Source organism: Beta vulgaris, chromosome 5 (genome assembly GCF_026745355.1).
Source record: "Beta vulgaris subsp. vulgaris cultivar EL10 chromosome 5, EL10.2, whole genome shotgun sequence".
Taxonomy (NCBI): Eukaryota; Viridiplantae; Streptophyta; class Magnoliopsida; order Caryophyllales; family Amaranthaceae; genus Beta; species Beta vulgaris.
Window position 1 is genome coordinate 11,037,522 of NC_079206.1, and position 18,146 is coordinate 11,055,667.

General features: G+C 35.2%; 1 long non-coding RNA gene across 1 annotated transcript; it reads right to left on the reverse strand.

Moving 5' to 3' along the window:
- Positions 1-8,544: 8,544 nt before the first annotated feature.
- On the reverse strand, positions 8,545-12,705 carry LOC125497591 (uncharacterized). Its single transcript, XR_007274568.2, has 3 exons — positions 11,855-12,705; positions 10,816-10,876; positions 8,545-10,079 (listed from the first exon to the last, which is right to left on the reverse strand). It is a non-coding gene; the product is annotated as an uncharacterized LOC125497591 (long non-coding RNA).
- Between the last annotated feature and the right edge of the window lie 5,441 nt (positions 12,706-18,146).

Sequence of the window (18,146 nt, forward strand, 5' to 3'; positions counted from 1 at the left end):
GCAAAGGTGTGCCAGTTTTTTGGGAAGTTACCAGTCGTTTTTTAAGTGGTTCAGGCCCCCCCCCCCACATATATATGCTTTTTTGTCCTTTCTGAAATCATTTCACACCTTGAGAGAAATTTTCTAGAGATAGAGACTTTGTAACTTTTCTGATTTTTTAGAGAAAGAGTGAGTTCGTCCAGACTTCTTTTTCTTCACCGAACGTCCAAGCGCTTATCAGGTATCCCCTCTTTCCTCCTTGTTCTTATTCCTTATTTTTTCTCAAAAAATCAATAAAATGAATTCATCTTCTTCGTCAAATAATCCCGACCATTCAAGAGTTTGCCTTGACGCTAAAACAAATAGCTTTTCTTCTTCGGCACATTCTAGGGTCGGTCATGTATATCATTTTTATCTTTTTTATAGCTTCGGCACATTCTAGGGCCGGTCATGTATATCTTCGGCACAAATAGCTTTTCTTCTTCTGGCCAGTCATGTATATCATTTTTATGGATTTGACCGACCAAGTCAGATGACCCAATCTTTACCTATGTAGGATAGTCTGGCGCGTGTCAAGCAAACTATCTGTCTTAAAAAAGGAATTATACTTCCAGCCTCCAGTTCTGAAATAGAGGATTCTACTGGAAAAGTTTTCGATGAAAGGTAACGTGAAACTCATAGTGCTCGAGCCAGCGGTAGAGCCTTCTTTTTGTGGAAACGTCATGGAAGAAGCGGTTGAACAAATGAACCCAGAGGCTAGCCCGTATGGGAGAGATTTAGATATGGACAAGGATGATAATAACGAGGGCGATTCTAGCTTCCCTGAGGAATCGGACGAGCCTTCTACTACCTCGTTCAAATTTAGGAGACGCTTAGGTTCCCTTTCTGACCCCGGCTTTATTCTTGTCAATCGTAAGTGGTCAGAGAAACTTGGCCCTAACCTTAGCCACTTATCCTCTATCATGCCCATGTCGGGCTATTTGTTTGTCATTCCAGACGAGGAGGCCACAATTTTGAACGCCTCTAAGGGCCACTTTGTTGTTTAGGTTGAGATTCCCCTTCCATGATTTCATCGGACAAGTGGTAAGGCATTACAACATCAGCCATAATCAGTTGGTGTCAAACGCCTGACCTAACATCCTTACTTTTATAACCGTCTGCGAGTTGCACAACCTTACCCTTTCTCTGCCGGCCCTCACCCAGATACACTACATACGTATCTAAGGTTCTCAGAACGGGGCTTGGTTCAGCATCCACAACTGTACTGGGTTTATCGCTGCTTGGGATAAACCTTCAAAGATGCACGGCTGGAAAGCCGACTTTATCTTTGTCTGATCTCCCGGTGAAGACATTGTCGGGGGTATCACTACCACAATCTTGCAGTGGTGAATACCGGACGGGGGACCTCCTTTTTGGACCGAAGTGGTGGAATATTTCAGAATGACTGAGTATTCCAAACCCAATTGTCCAACCATTAAAGGGCCAGCTATTTGGATTCCCTTCAAGGAAATATTTTTTAATGATAATTTCTTGGTTGCTGCAAGCTTGCGGTTGGCCAAAGATAAAGGTATAGCTTCAAAACTCTAAGTAAGATAATTCGTCCAATGTTTGTGCTTTACTAACCATTTTAACCTTAATTCTTTTTGCAGAGGCAGACGTAGAACTCCTAAAGATGTCTTGGACGGGAGACATAAGTATTTCCAAGTTTAGTGAGAATCTCTGGACGGAGTACACCAAGTCAGGCCTCGAGGAAAGAGCTGATACTTTGGCAAGTCACAATTTTTTTTTATCAATTAAGGAATTTAGTTACAAAACTGCTTTCGTCCAACTTATTTCATCTAACATTACTTGCCTTTATACTAATCATAAAACTCTTACTGAAATTATGGACAATCACTTTAATAAAGGTGCTAAGTACAAAAGAAACTCTATTTATGATCTGGACCGTCCTTGAACTTTGAAAAAATATGCCCAAATCCAAGTGGAACTCATACTATATTCTGGATGATTACTGAACGTTTGATTAATCAAGTCAAAGTTCAAAAGAAGCTCGTCTTATAATCTGGAATATCATTGATCGTCACAAAAATGAGACCAAGTTCAAATATAGCTCGTCCTAAATGGTGGACGACCATTGAACCTTTGATCAATCAAGTCAAAGTTCCGAACAAGATCGTCTCATAATATGGACGATCATTGAACTTTACACAAATATGTCCAAGTTCAAAAATAGCTCGTCCTTAGAATTTCTATGGCATGGTCATCCCCCTTGTTGGGACTGAGCTCATCGTCCTACTATTCCGGACGAGCTGTGTTCCAAGAAAGAGAACGGCCATGATAAGCCGAAGATTTGTATGACTCCCATCTTGGAGGAGCTTGGATATATATACAATTGCCAACCTTGTGGGATATGATTGTTGTTCTTGAGCTTATCATTCCCTGATCGGCTTCCTTGATGAATGGTTCCTTTACTAAGGCTATTACTACTTGGTTGACCTTTCATTTTGAAAGTAAGATACCTTTACTAAGGCGTGCTTAATTCTGATTGGCTTCCGTTAGGAGACCATAATGTTTCTCTGACCGTAAAATATTACTATGTGGCTAACCAGATATATAATCTACCTTTCATTAGGTTTATTACATTTTGGCCAATATCGAGTAAGCAATGTGCGTCAGAAGAATGATTCTCCCTTGTTGGGGTGGCTCATTATTTTAGCTTGATTTTGGTCGTTTATTATTTTCTTTAATTTCATCTAAGTTAATGTCACTTTTAGACCATTAGTCTAACTAGTGGTAAAAAATCCTCAAAGTGAATGACTAAAGTAAACTAGAGAAACAAAGATGAGTTTAGGGAGAAAGTAGAAATTGTACTATATGAATTTTGCTTGGCAAACTACCAAGGTACATGTATACATTTCTAAATCTCTTTTTGTGTCGTGCCACTTTTTGTGTTTACAGACTACTAGCATCGTCACATAATTGATCTGGATCGTCAGACGTGGTACTTACTTAGAGTGTCTGAATTTCAAGTGCGATGTATTCATCGTCCATCCATATCTTGGAAATGAAAAGTTCCACTTTTTACTTCTTGGACTATCAGATAAGGCCCTTCTCAATTTGGTATCACCTTACCCAACTCTTCAGCTCGTCCTACGGCTTCCATATTCCTTGGAACCAAATCCCCTACTTTCAGTGGTCGTCTAGGGACTCTCTTGTTAAAATCTCAAGCAATTCGCAACTTAAACAATTGCATTCTCAATAGTGCATTTCCCATAACCTCTGGTACTTGGTCCAAGGCAGTTCACAAGGCGGCCCAGTTGGCTTCTTTATTATACGACATGACTCTAAGGGTGGGTTCTTCGATGTCAATAGGAGAGACAACCTCGGTTCCATAGATTAACATGAAAGGTGCCTCGCCTGTAGAGTTCTTGGTCGTGGTTCTGATTGACCATAACACCAGTTGTAGTTCTTCAATCCATAGTCCCTTGGCATTGTCCAACTTCCTTTTCATGCCGTTTGATAGGATCTTGTTGAAGGATTCTACTTGCCCATTGGCTTGTGGGTGGGCTACTGCAGCAAAATCAGTTTTGATCTCTCTTTCTACCAACCAATCCTTTAGCTTTGGAATTTCAAATTATGGACCATTATCAAAGAAAATTGATTGTGGCATATATCGAATCGGGTTATAATATTCTTCCAAATATATCTCTTGATGTTGTTCGTAGTTATACTTCGCACTGCCTCAACTTCTACCCACTTAATATAGTGGTCCACGACCACGATTACAAACTTCTTTTGTCAAACGTCCACAGGAAAGGGTCCCAAAATGTCCATGTCCCATTTCGTAAAAGGAAGTGAGAATAAGATGGGAGTTAGATAATTGGACGGCTTCTGATGTAATTTTTCATGCTTCTTGCGGCTATCACATTTCTTTGCATAAGCAGGAGCATCTTCTTTTAAAGTAGGCCAATAATACCCAATTCTCAAGGCCTTTTCTCCTAAGGCTCTTCCCCCGATGTGAGATGCACAAGCTGCTTCATATAGTTCCTTTGGAACTTCCAGTCTATCCTCCCTAGTAATACATTTTAGAAGAGGATTCAATGATTTCTTGTACAGGATTTCATCCCATAACTCAAACCACTTGTCTATGGCCTTGACATACTTGGCCTCCACAGGGTCTGAAGGCAATTGGCGTGTCTTCTTGAAGTTTATAATGGGTTCCATCCATATTGCTCATCGGCTAAGAAACATGACTTGCTCTTGATAAATAGTCTTTTTTGGCTTGACTTCCCAGAATACTGTCCTTGGTACATCACAATTAGCTATCAGCCTGATGATTTTCTAGCCTTGGTACTTGGTCTAGAACAAGAAGCTTTAAAGGCCCAATCTCATCCTTGATAAGATGTGTATATATATTTGCTCATTGATGCTTCCTTGCATTCATCATCTCCATTGACTTGGGAGAAGACTAAGAGAGAGTCTGATTTGGTCTCGATCTCTACGTCGCCTTACATATCTTGATCCCAACCAATAGGGCCTCATATTCAGCTTCATTGTTGGACGCCTGGAACTGGAACCTTATTAATGCATATTCAAACTTTTCTCCTTTTGGAGATTGACAAATGATTCCTGCCCCACATCCATTGACAGTCGACGATTCCTCTACCATGAGCGTCCAGTGCTTTCTAGAGGTGATCATGGGTCTGTCGGATTCGGTTCGGATCGGGCCGCACCTAAAAAAATTGCCCATTGGTTGGACGGGGCCAAAAATAGACTAAAAAGTCATTTTTGGTTTGCCCAAAGCTCGGCCCAAAGCAAAAAAAAATCGGGTCGGGTCTGACCGCGAGCCAAAAAATTCTGCTCAAAATTCGTCCAAAAATCGGCCGGATCGGGCCTGCGGGCCGGGCTGAGTTGATCAACTCTAGACAGCTTCCCAAAGTAATGGCAAATTGTTCAATAATGAGTTACCCTCTTTTTCCTGATTTTAATGGGACTATTTATAGTGTTTGGGATCTAAAAGCTGTCATTTTAGGTCACTCTAAAATAAGGACACATGATTGGCTGGGTAATCAGATTGTGACATGTGGCAAGCAATGATTGGGAACTGAGCATCAGGCAATCATATGCAGCCATTTTTGGGGTGGTACCCTGAATATTCATTTAGGCCAAAAGTGGGCTTTTATCCTTTAATAAGAAAAAAACCTGTAAAATTGACCACCTTTTTCCTCCTTTTAATAGGACACGTAGACGCTTCTGATTGGTCCGCATGTCTCCTTGTGATCATTTGATTGTTTAGGCTACAACAATAAGAGTTTGACTTTTAAACTACTTACATACCCCACTTCGATCAATGTTTTTAACAAATTTATAAAAAGTAATATTATTATGTAAAAATGTTATTGAATTTGTCTTGATAAATATTTTTATAATTTTTTTTGCTAAGTAATAAAATTTTCATTACTTCAAAACATCATATACCAAAGCCAAAGCCAAAGCCAAGCCAAGCCAACGAACCAACTAGGTTGGCCTCTGAGCATGACAACAAGGCCAACTACATCAACATAATAACATTCTTCTAGAGACTAATAAACCAATTATAATCTCTTATGCTAATCTTCTTAGGCATAATCAATCTAATGCTACCCTTTACAATCTCTTTGATCTGCCTAATACTACTACTAATCTCTATTATATAAGGCAGCACATGAGGGACACCAAAAAATAGAAAAAGGAAAAAAAGAAAAAAAAAATAGAGGATAACTAACTGTTTCATTTGAATGAAAAAAAGAGGGGAAAGTAGGATATTTAAACTGAACATCAGTTTTTTGAAAAAATAAGATGTAAAGACAGTTTTTCTACCCAATAAATTTTATTCTACTTCATGAGTTCATGTGTTATCACACGTTATCGCACGCATTGCGTGCATGTAAGACTAGTATATATTAGGTGAACAATGTAACCAGTAATTGTTGTTCCTGCCTTGCCATATGCAATAGACCACAGTAGCCATGCCTGCAGCTATAATATTCTTCGTGAACTTCAAATTATTACTATTCCTGATCCATTTGATTATGCCTTGCAATGAAGTTGCACTAGTGCCCATGTGAAGCCATTTGTTCATCTCTTCCAAGTTCCAAGCATTCCAGACTGAACTTGCATTGAAAAAAGAAATGTTGATGTGCTTCAACCCCAGCAGCATAAGTTAGACACTGATCTGAGCTGCTAACACCAACTTCTCTCGCAGGGGAGGGGCAAACATAACGGGGCCCTATGTGCTCTCTTAAAATTGGGCCCTTCATATTTAGTTCATAAAAAATATTAGATTTTTAATTAAAAAAAATACTTTACATTGAAAATAATATATAATTACATCATATTAAAATAATCTAAATACATCTATTTGAAAATCGCAAAAAAAATAGGAATATGAGTAGAAATTAATGAGAGATAGTTAAGAGGAGAGAGAAGAGAGTAGCCATTAATGGGGAATTGGAGATTTGAAGCAACCAAAGAAAAAAACCACGCGTGATGGTTGTTATTAATGTGAATAGGTGATGAGTCAGCAGTCATAATTAAAACATCAAAAAGTAAAAATAAATTTGCTCCTAACTAGAATCGAATCCGCACCCCTTTATACTCCATCCCTTACCACTTTACCATTGATCCAAATGCTTTCTTTTTGTTTTTCTTTCAAACATTTAATACATATAATATATTTCGGGGCCCCTCTATTTTTGGGGCCCTATTTCGTCGCCTATACTGCATGGGCCAAGAACTGCCCCTGTTCTCTCGCACAACTACCCAATATATAAACCTATGCTTAGGTATGTTAAGCCTGTTCTAAATGACAGTAGCCCTTGGAACCTGTTCTCTTTTTCCTCTGAGTTTATCATAAATGTACTGAATTGAGTACACCGAGAGTGTACCAAAAGTTTTTTTAGTTTTACAAATAAATAGTTCGAATAACCAAAGTTATAATTGTAAAAGGTAAAATGCTATAATGTTTAAAGAATTGAGGAAGTATAAATAATAGAGGTACGAGGAGCACTTTGTGAAGAACCTACAAATCTATATTATATAAAGGAAGGGGGAAAATTATGGTGTCCCCTTATAAATTTACTTAATTGCCCATTAGGCCATTAATAAATCAATCACTCTATAGAAAAAGGATAAAAGAAAGTCAAACTCAAATTAACAAAAATGTTGGAGGCAATTAAGTAATAATTGAGCGACAAAAAAAACAATTGAGCAAAAGACTTAGTACATTTTTTTGACGATCACTAGTAGAATAAATGCTTATCGCTGCGGTCATTAAGTGGCCTATTGCGGCGGTTTTGGCTAGAAACCGCAGCAATATGCTTATTATTTATTATAAAATAGAGTATATTATTGCGGTTTGTCCTAGAAACCGCAACAATATACTGAAAAGTACTAACACTAGATAGTTGAACTAAACTTAATACATATTATCCCCAGGACTGGACGGGTTTAGTACCGTCTCTTTTGTACTTCAGATTAATAAGATAGCAAAAAGGGACTGTTCGGTAGGTAATTAATCTCGTCAAAGGATAATTTAAAACTTTGGAAATAAAAGTATTGAAATTTATTTTTGATTTCGAAATTTATTTTTTATTTCGAAATTTATTTTTGATTTCGAAATTTATTTTTAATTTCGAAAAGATCGTTAATTATTATCAGATTAATAAGTAAATGAAATCAGTTTTGATATTTTGAACATATATTGAAAACGATTAAAAATGAAACACATATATGAATAATAATTTACTTTGATTGAACTTAAATGAACTTATACAAGGATTGAGTAACAACTAATTTTGAGCGTGAGGAGTTTGTATCTGATTCTTAATTCTCTATTTTTTGTACTGAAAAACACACTTTTGTTTTGCTATGAGAATACAGATAGCTATTTATAGTACATGAATTTTGGATTAATGTGAAATATAGGCGATAAGTGTCGCCGCTTGAAATGAGAAACAGATTTTCTTTTGAGTTTTTCTGATAACTTGAGTGTTCGATCTTTGCTTTGCCTGATAACTTGATTCTTGGATTTATGTTTGAATGGAATTTTGGCTTCATATGGAGGAGTATGCATTTCATGCCCGGTGGATGTTTTTGCATGTTTGGACATTTGTTCATTTGTCTTTTTGTAGTAATTTTAATGTTGTCCTTTTGTGCCTTTGGGTGATGAATTTAGAATTCATCAGATAGTCAGGTGGTATACATGATATTTGATGAGTCATTATAAAAATACCTGCATTGAAAATGTTAATAAAATATAGAGAACGTATTGTGTCGGACTCGTCCGACTATAATCTTGATCGGACGACTTTCAGGTGGTTCCAATTTTTTTTCAGGTAGTCTTCATTTTTTTTCAGGTAGTCTTCATTTTTTTTCAGGTAGTCTTCATTTTGTTTTCAGTTAGTCTTCTTTGTTTTTGTTGATTTTGTGTTTCAGTTAGACTTACTTGGGTTTCAGTTGGTCTTTATTCTTTTTCAGGTAGTCTTCATTTTTTTTCAGGTAGTCTTCATTTTGTTTCAGTTAGTCTTCTTTTTTTTCAGTTAATCTTCTTTTTTTTCAGTTGGTTTTTGTGCTTCAGTTAGACTTACTTGGGTTTCAGTTGGTCTTTATTTTTTTTCAGGTAGTCTTCATTTTTCTTCAGATAGTCTTCATTTTGTTTCAGTTAGTCCAACTGAAAGAAAACAAAGTTCAACTGAAAGAAAACAAAGTCCAACTGAAAGAACACAAAGTCCAACTAAAAGAAAACAAAGTCCAACTGAAAGAAACAAAAGTCCAACTGAAAGAAAACAAAGTCCAACTGAAAGAAAACAAATTCCAACTGAAAAGAAAACTAACCTCTGCTTTCTCTCACTTTCTCCTTCTTCTTCATTCCTTATAAACACTCTTCCGCACAGGCCCGTTAGCTCATTATCATACAGCCCTAAGGCTTCCATTGAGGAAGTTGTTCCCTAAGTCTAGTGATTGCAAGTTTTGAAGGTTTTCTAGTTCAGGTGGAATGTTGCCAGAGAGTGCATTATCAAATAGGGTAAGTTCTACGAGTTCAAAACAATTTCCAAGTTCAGCAGGAATTTGACCAACAAAAGCATTAGTGGTTAGATCAAGAACCTGAAGTTTTGACAGGTTACCAAGAAAACTCGAGATTGTTCCCTAGAGCTGCTTTTCAGTCAAAGATATCGCAATCACATTGTTTGTGGATGGGTCACAGGATATACCAGTCCAGTTGCAGTGGTGGCTGCCGCTATTCCACCCGGCAAGAGAGCGAAGAGTGTCACATCGAGAATTGAGGTGGTGGCGGTGGAGATGGATGAGGCTTTGTAATGTGGTGGTGGTTGTGGTGGTGGTGGTGGGTTTTATGTGGGAATGATGGAGAATCCTTCGACCGCCGTCGTTGCTGTATATTATAGTACTGGGCTCAGCCCGTCTGACAAGAATATTGGATCAGACGGTCTGACCCAATACTTTCACTAAAATATATCCCTTATTTTTTCCGAAGTGATATTCACTTAGTGGGATCTTTTTATTTTTAATGCCCAGCTTTTGCCAGGAAGATCCTTCGGACAATTTTCTAATAATTTGAATAATAGTGTTTTGCCTTCTTGAGATAGAAATTTCCAGCTCTGAGTTGAGATAAGTATGGATTTAATGGTTCAGAGTGGTTAACGCCGGTAATAAAGTGCTCTTGTAGCCATGTAGGAAAAACAACTGCTGTATTTCCGCAATGGATAAAAAGTAAATGGATCTTCGTCGTTTTTTCGGATTAATTCTTCAATTTTCCGGATGATGTAGAAAAACCCATATGCTCTTGCTTGAGTAGGATGTAAGTGTAACGCCCCGAAAATTCATAACCTTAATCAAACACAATTGCTCATATTTAGCAGCGGAAATGGAACTTAAGCCTGTGGGATATGGCCCACCAATACAATGCAACCTTAAATAGTCCTTGATAACTATACATAAATACTCGACCCAAATAATACTAATTTTTCCAACACCAGATACCGCACACTTTCCCTTGAACATGTTCCTTATTAACAGCGCACTTGCAATGGCTATGCTCATACCTAAAACAGAAAACAAAACATCATGAGCCGAAGCTCAGTAACATACTACCCTAACAACGTAAATTCATTTCAATTCATTTTATTTGCAAACAGGGAGAAGAGAAGTAAAACATATCTCAAATTCGTAATGAAATAATAGCAAAGCAAACAATTATAAATAGCATCGTGATACTTCATAAGTTCCCATTATCTTTTCATCTTTTAGCTTGGTAACTGGCGAGTATAGACATGTGATGACCCTCAAGGAGCCCAGCTCCATTTTTGGGTACACCACCATGTGATGATCCTCAAGGAGCCCAGCTCCCTTTTTGGATACACCACCATGCGATGATCCTCAAGGAGCCCCGCTCCCTTTTTGGATACACCGCTCGCACCAAAATAGCATGCGGTACCCCTCAAGGAGCCCAGCTCCCTTTTCGGGTGTACGGCGGGTGCGAAGGTACGTGCACGACCATAAAGTAGATAAGCATAACATTATACCGCCAGAACCTCTTTCACTTTTATTTATCATGCATGTTTCGTTCGTTTAACATTCATCGGCATCAGCCATAGATCTTTCACAAATCATACTTGAGCATCAATAACTCATAAGATCATCATTTACGAAAATCATTCAAAGACAATTTAATCCCACAATCCATATAAGAATCACATCATAAAATTCTTAACATAATTATAAACATCATTTCATAAACACATTTCGAAGGGGATCGTGGGTGTTAGCAATAGATGTTACCTGGATTCCTGCTTAATAACCTTGAAAGCCGGGGGAGGCTGTAATATCCTTTCCGTTTAATCTAATCAATTAAGGGATTAATAAAAAGACTTGTTAATATTTTATTCTAAATTTAAGTTCCTTGATCCGTTTCCATCATGTGTCCAATTTAGGAGGTGTGTAGGAGTTTTATATATTAACTTCTTTGTGGTTGAAATAAAGTCGTAGGCTCCCTTTTCACTTAACAACTTATAAGCGTCTAAGTCGTAATTCATTATTTGTGAGCATGAACGTCTTGTTATAACCATTTCGTATTTTATAAATTGAACATTAAGATCATGTTATACTCTTGTTAACCTTTCGTTCGAAACTTCGTTCCACTAGTCATATGGTCCCTTTAAACATATTCGTCATTTTATAAATTAAAACAGTGGTCGTTGGTGATGTTACAAAGATTCATTATTTCAACTTTTATAATTAACTTTACTTACGTTACTATAATTAATAGAATTATAATTTAACTTATCATATGTTCCTATTAAGTACCTTGTTCAATTTAATACATAAATTATCTTCAACAAGTTAATAAAACAATTTCAATTATCGTAACCCAATTAATCGTAAATTACTAACATTCCTTTATTATTTTCATATTATAAGAATATATTGATAATTACTAGTGACGTTATTGCTAAGTTTTTGTCAATTCGTAATATTATCGTTTATTATCATAAATAATTATTGTAAATTTATAATTTAATCCACTAACTTAAGTAACTCTAACAATTTCATATTACAAAAATAAGGTGAATCATCGGTGATAATTATCTAAATTCGTTTAGGTCTTGTTGCTTGATTAGAACAACTAATTAAAGAAATAACCTAATTAATTAGCCCATTCTAACAAATTAAATACATGAATCTTATTAGTGGGTTTTACTAAAATTAAAATCAGATTTTAAGCCCATGTTATAATTAACTAACAATAAGTTATACTTGGGCTTAAACAAAAAAAACAACCAAAGTTTTAAAACAAAAGGTGTGAGAGGTATTTTCATACCTCTGCTCATTTTGAGCAGGCACGAAAACAGGGCAGAGGAAGGAGAATGGCCGGCGGTGGGGTCAGAGCTCCGACAGCAGTGGAATGATGGTGTTCGTCGGCTTCCGTCGAGCGACGAAGTCTGGTGGTGCAGCGTGAGGACGACGAAGGTGAGGTGCGAGGGAGAGAGAAGAAGGAGAAAGAAGGGGCGAGCGAGTGAGGGTGTAGGCGAGAGGAGAGAGAAGGCGTCGGTGAGGTGGTTCTATGGTGGCGCACAGGAGGCGCAGGAATGCGGCGGCGCCGCGGTGGGGCTGCGGTGGCTGTCCGAAAACAGAGGAGTAAAAGGGAGGGGTTGTGCGAAAAAAAAAAACAGGGGATTTGAGGGGTGTTTTGGGGTGGTGTTTTCCGGCGTGGTAGGGGGATTCCGGGGAGTTTTTGAATGAATTGTTAGTGATGAGGGGATGGTGGTTTGAGGGAATGAACATGGCTATTTATAGCCATGGTTGAGCTCAAATTTTACCCAATTGAATTGATGAAATTTGAATGGAATTAAACGGGTTATTGGGTGATTTGGGGTGAGAAATGAATTTTATATGAACATGAGTTTGATTGAGCAAGAATAATTCATTTTGGAGTTAGAATCCATGGGTGGGTTTGATTTGATGAAAATTGTATTTTTGGATGGGTTTGGTTTGAATTGGAATTTTTAATGGAGGTTGAGTTTGTTTGTGTAAAATAATCCATGAGTGGAGTTAAAACTCCATTGTTGGGTATTTGGGTTGGTTTGTGAAGAAAATGTGGGAATGGGTTGAAATGTTGATGAAACGTATTCTTCTGTGCTTTGCTTGAGTTTTCTATTTCTTTTTCTTTTCTTTTCTTTTCTCTTTTCTTTTATTTTCTCTTTTCTTTTCCTTTCCATTCTTAATACCACTAATTTGTCCTATCATTGGATTAGAAGTAATTCTAATATCTAATTTGTTTATTATTTTGTTTTCTTACTTTAATCAATTAACATAACTTGTTATCAATTGCAACTCTTGTCGTACATAATAATATATATCTTCTAACAAATCATTATCCATTACTTGGACATAAAATAACGAAATTTCGATTATAACTTATTATTAGATGAAAAAAAATTAGCCACTAATTATTATTATATAATTTAAGCAAGTTTAAATTTTCGGGATATTACAGTAAGACGCCAGGATCCTTGCAATAAAGATCACATTTTATTATATTAATGAGTATGAAGTAGTGGATTGGTTTGATTTTGCCGTTCATCATTTCTATATTGGCGCAAATGATTTCTTCATATATCCATTCTTTCCTTTGAATGGAACATACTATTGAAAATATATATTGTTGGAATTTTGTGAAGTCTTGAAAAAATTCTATATCTGGTTATGGTACTTCGTAAAATTTCCTTATCAAGCCATATTTCCATGTTTGAAAATATGGATCAATCTTTTGAAGTTCTCTAGTTGATAGTAAAAATTCTCCAGTTTGTTAATATGAAAATATTAATGTAGACTGTCCCCATGTTCGCCAAATGCTGTAAGGGGATATTTTTTCCTATGTTAGGAAATTGATATACCATGTGTTTAAATTTTTTTGCTTTACTTTGTTGATGATGATTTTCTGCATATCGGTTGGAAGTTGATATATTTGAATGATTAGTTCAAATTTGAATAGTTTGGAAATTGTTTTATGTATTGTAGGTAAAGTATGGGTTTGGCTGTTTGAGTGAGGTTGTTTGATAAGTCTTTTGTGGTGGGGGAAAGTTTTTGAGTAGATCTTGAATCCCTTGGGTATGAATTCTTATTTTTTGTGTGAGGTATAGGTTTTTGGTTTTGGAACTAGAAGAATGTTGAGTTTTCTACATCTGAAATAATTAAATGAGTATATGATTGAAAAATATTTTTGATTAATAAAAAGTAATTTTTAGGAGAATAAATCTTTTGAAATTGAACAAATATTATTATAACATCCTTTTTGATAAAATGGGTTGACTCTTTTGAACAACAAGAGGTTGACTCATTATCTGATTTTATTTGAAGTAGATTATCTTCACTATGGTCAGTAAGGTTATGTGTTGAGGAAGTTTCTAGTGAATATAAGGCTAAATTTTTTTGTTGAAGGTATGGATCATGACCACATAATTCATTGACCTTTTGTTTTAAGTCACATTCGCTAGCCTTATGACCTACTCATCCACACTTATAACAGTAAATTTTTTTTGGAATCTATAATTTTCTTTTGGTTCTGGGGGTGCCTTAAAGGTCTTTTTTATAATATGGGTCGTTAATAATTTTTCTAGTTTGGTCAAATTTTCTCTATATTTTTTTTATTGATGCAAGAGTGAATTTTGGGTAATCCAAATGCAGCAGAAAAACTTCCTAATTCTCTACGTCTTTCCCTTTTTTCAGAAGAATATTTACTTTGAATTGCTAATTCTTGACACAAAGCAATTGCTTCTTTTTTAACAAAGGAAAATATTTGTCCATAAGTCATACTATCATATGGAATTTCATCTTGACCTGCACTTTCTCTTAATTTTATGAATATTCTTTGAGAAAGTAGAGATGGAAGACCAGATATAAATCTTTCTTTCCAAAAAGATTGATTGCAATCACCTAGTCTGAAAATACTACTAAGGAATACATCTTTATACCAGCGATAATCATCAAGTGTAGGACACCTAAGATTAGTAAGAACAACTTGGTTTGTTGACATTTCTTCCTTTGGATTACCAATATAATGCATAGCAATCATATTAATAAGAATCGGACTTCCATCTAAAGCTTGTTGGTCATTTTCTATCTTGACGTGATTAAATATTTGAACTTTAGTTTCCATATTAATACTATTGTCCCATCAATTTCTTAATTGATCGGTAAAGCCAGTTGTGAGAAAATCTATAATAGTATGTTCTTGACAATTCCTTGACCTATAAGTAGTTATGGCCATAGTCATTTCGGAAAGAACATTTAATATTTCATATTCTGATTTTCCATCAATAAACCATTCATAAACTGCAGTTCTGTCATATTGTGAGTCTCTGAATTTATGTCTTCTTCATATTGAATATCTGGTGGAGTAGGTCTAGTATAATAATTTATACTAGAGACATTTTTTCAAGAACTATTATTTATTTTATTAATCTCATTTTCTTCATCATTAGAATTTATTATTTTATTTGAATTGTATTTATCTAAAATATTAATATTATTAGTTGATTTAGAAGTACTTAGGTTAGATAATTTTTCTTCAATCTTACTAATTAAAGGAGTTTTTTTTCAGGTAAATTAAGAGATTTTTGATGATATATTGGAATACATGAAGTATTAATATGTGGAGCAGCTATGTCAAAGGGAAATTTTGTTTCCTTTTTATTTATAGATAATGTTCCTAGTTTAGATGTAATGTCATCAATCAGAAGTTTTTTTGGACTCTAGTTGAATAGATAATACTTCTATTTGTTTTGAAATGGTAGTGAGAAGTTGGTTTGAATAATTATTTTGATGACATATTTTTTTTATGTTATCTAAACTAGAAAAGGAGGAGTTGTCATCTTCTCTACCTCTTTTAAAAGGAGCCATAACAAAATATCCTTCATTATTATTAACTTGAATTTCGGTTAAGGGAGGATGAATAGATTTCATTATACTTCCATCTTTTAAAGTCCAACTTTGAATTAAACTACTTGTCATATTTATTTGATTTTTGTTGAAAGGGTAAAATACTAGAGGTGATCATGGGCCGGTCCGGGCCGGGTTCGGGCCGGGCCACGGCAAAAAAAATTTGCCCATTGGTCGGGCCAGGCCGGGGCGGACCTAGATTCGGGCCGAATTTTTGTGTCCAAAGCCCGCTATTTGCGGGCCAAAACGGGTCTAAAAAGTCGTTTTTGGCTTGCCCAAATCCCGCCCAAAACCAAAAAAAATTCGGCCGGGCCGGGCGGGCCGCAAAATTCTGCCCAAAAACAGGCCAGGCCGAGCCCGCGGGCCGGGCTAAAATGATCACCTCTATAAAATACATTATTTTAAATTGTATAAGTTAAGAACCACGTGAAAAAAAAGGATATTAATTTCTAATTTTTTCATATCAGAAATCCATTCTAGTCTGACATGATTTCTAGCAATTTGATCAAAACATCTAAAGAACCAATCTTTTTATCATTATTTTCTTTTGAATAAAAGTCATTATGAATATATTCTAAGTCATTTGAAATTCCTTTTTTAATAACATTAATAGAGGAAAAGGTAGGTGGTTTCATGGCTAAGAAGTAGGTGAATTTGAATTAGTAGAAGATTCTCCTACTGGCTCAGGTATTGGTTTTTATAGCAGAATTTTGAAAATTCTTCAAAATGTAAATTTTTAGAGGCAAACATTCGAGGATTATTAGATGAGTTTTCTTCGTATGAAGGTCGAGCACTTTCATAAGAGGTTGATGGTCTAGCCTTTTCAAAATTAGTACCTAACTTTATTATTACTTGACCATCAGGTTCTTCTATAATTTGATCAATTTTCTTTTGAGTAATATTTCTAGGAGGATTATAATGAATTAAAAATTATTTAGGAATAGTAATTTCATTCCATTTTGATTTTTTAGGAGTAAAGTAGCTGCACTTTTAGTTTCAACTTTTAACAGTATAGTTTCATATATAGTGGGATGAAGTAAACATTTTGCATTTAGTTGAGAAGATAGAAGTCTAAAATATACACGGTAAATTAATGCGAAATATTTAACATATTCCCTAAATTGTACTGTTGAATTATTTGAAAGATGGACATCTAGAATTAAAGTGTCTAATATCCATGGATCGGTTAAGTCTACTATAAAGTTTGGACAACAATTAAAGTAGTTTGGACCATTACAAATATTAGTTTGAATCATAACTAAAAGGAAATCTTTATAGCCAACTAAGCGATTATCTCTTAAAGCTATATATATTGGACAATCAAGAACTTGGTATCGGTCAAGGAATTGTCAAAAACATACTACTATAAATTTTCTCACAACTGGTTTTACCGGTCTATTAAGAAATTGGCGGGACAATAGTATTAATATGGAAACTAAAGTTCAAATATTTAATCAAAATAAATGTTGGTCAGAGGTTGGTCAGCCCTTGTCAAATCAGTTGGTCAGCCGTTAAGGAAGGAGAAAGTGAAGAGAGAGGAAGAGAGAGATAGGAGATGAGAGGTTGAGAGGGAGAGAGAAACGACGTGAGAGGTTGAGAGGAAGATAGGAAAGGCGTGTGAGGTTGGAGAGGGAAAAGTGAGGAAAAAAATCCTAACTGTGTGTTTTATACTTTTTTTAAATATTTTTTAATGATATTGCTGCGGTTTCTGGCAAGAACCACAACAATATATTAAAATATTATTTTAATATATTATTTTAATATATTGCTGCCGTTCTTGACAAAAACCACAGCAATATATCTGGTCAAATAGTCAACTTTTTTTTCAAACAATTTCCTATTGATACCATATGGCTGCGGTTTTAGGCCGAAACCGCAGCAATATCTTTATTTTATATTTCTTTTTACGTGATATATTGTTGCGTATGGGTAAAACCACAACAATAAGCAATTATTTTACTAGTGGATGCACAATACTTAATACATTCATGCTGAAAAAGGTAAAAAAAGAAAATATATCAATCAAATGTTTGATCAATCAATAGACAATCAAGTATTACATCAAAAAGGTAAATACAATCAATTAACAAAGTGAAATGATTTAATTAACACAAAATACTTTGTTGATAAAAATATAAGAAATCCTAAGTAAATCTACGTAATTTTTATTGCTTATTAGTTTTAATTTTAATAACCTCAAAGATATATAGTCTAAATAAAATAAAAGGATTAACTGGTTAAGTTTTATAGGCTTAACTAACGATATTTAGCTAGCCAAAAAAACAAGTATGTCTAATTTTCAAATTTTACCTTTATTTATGCTCAAAAAAGCTACCATTTATGTTTTAAAACAATATAACACGCATCGCGTGCATAATTGCTAGTCTACAATATAAGAGGGAGAGTTTAGGCATTGGGGAAAGAGAACATGCCCTTGGAAGTTGGAATTTGATTGAATGATTAGGCCAATTTTTAGTCTTCAGCACGAAAAAATACGAATGATTGAAGAAGTTACGAACTCTAACATGATTAAGACCTATATGGTTGTTAAGCTAAATTGTCGGCGAAAAAAACTGTCAACCTAATGGGTAATCCACCACTAAAAAAGATATTAATAATTAATAGAGTTAATCATTTTTTAATTGTCCACGTCGAATAGATAGATATATCAA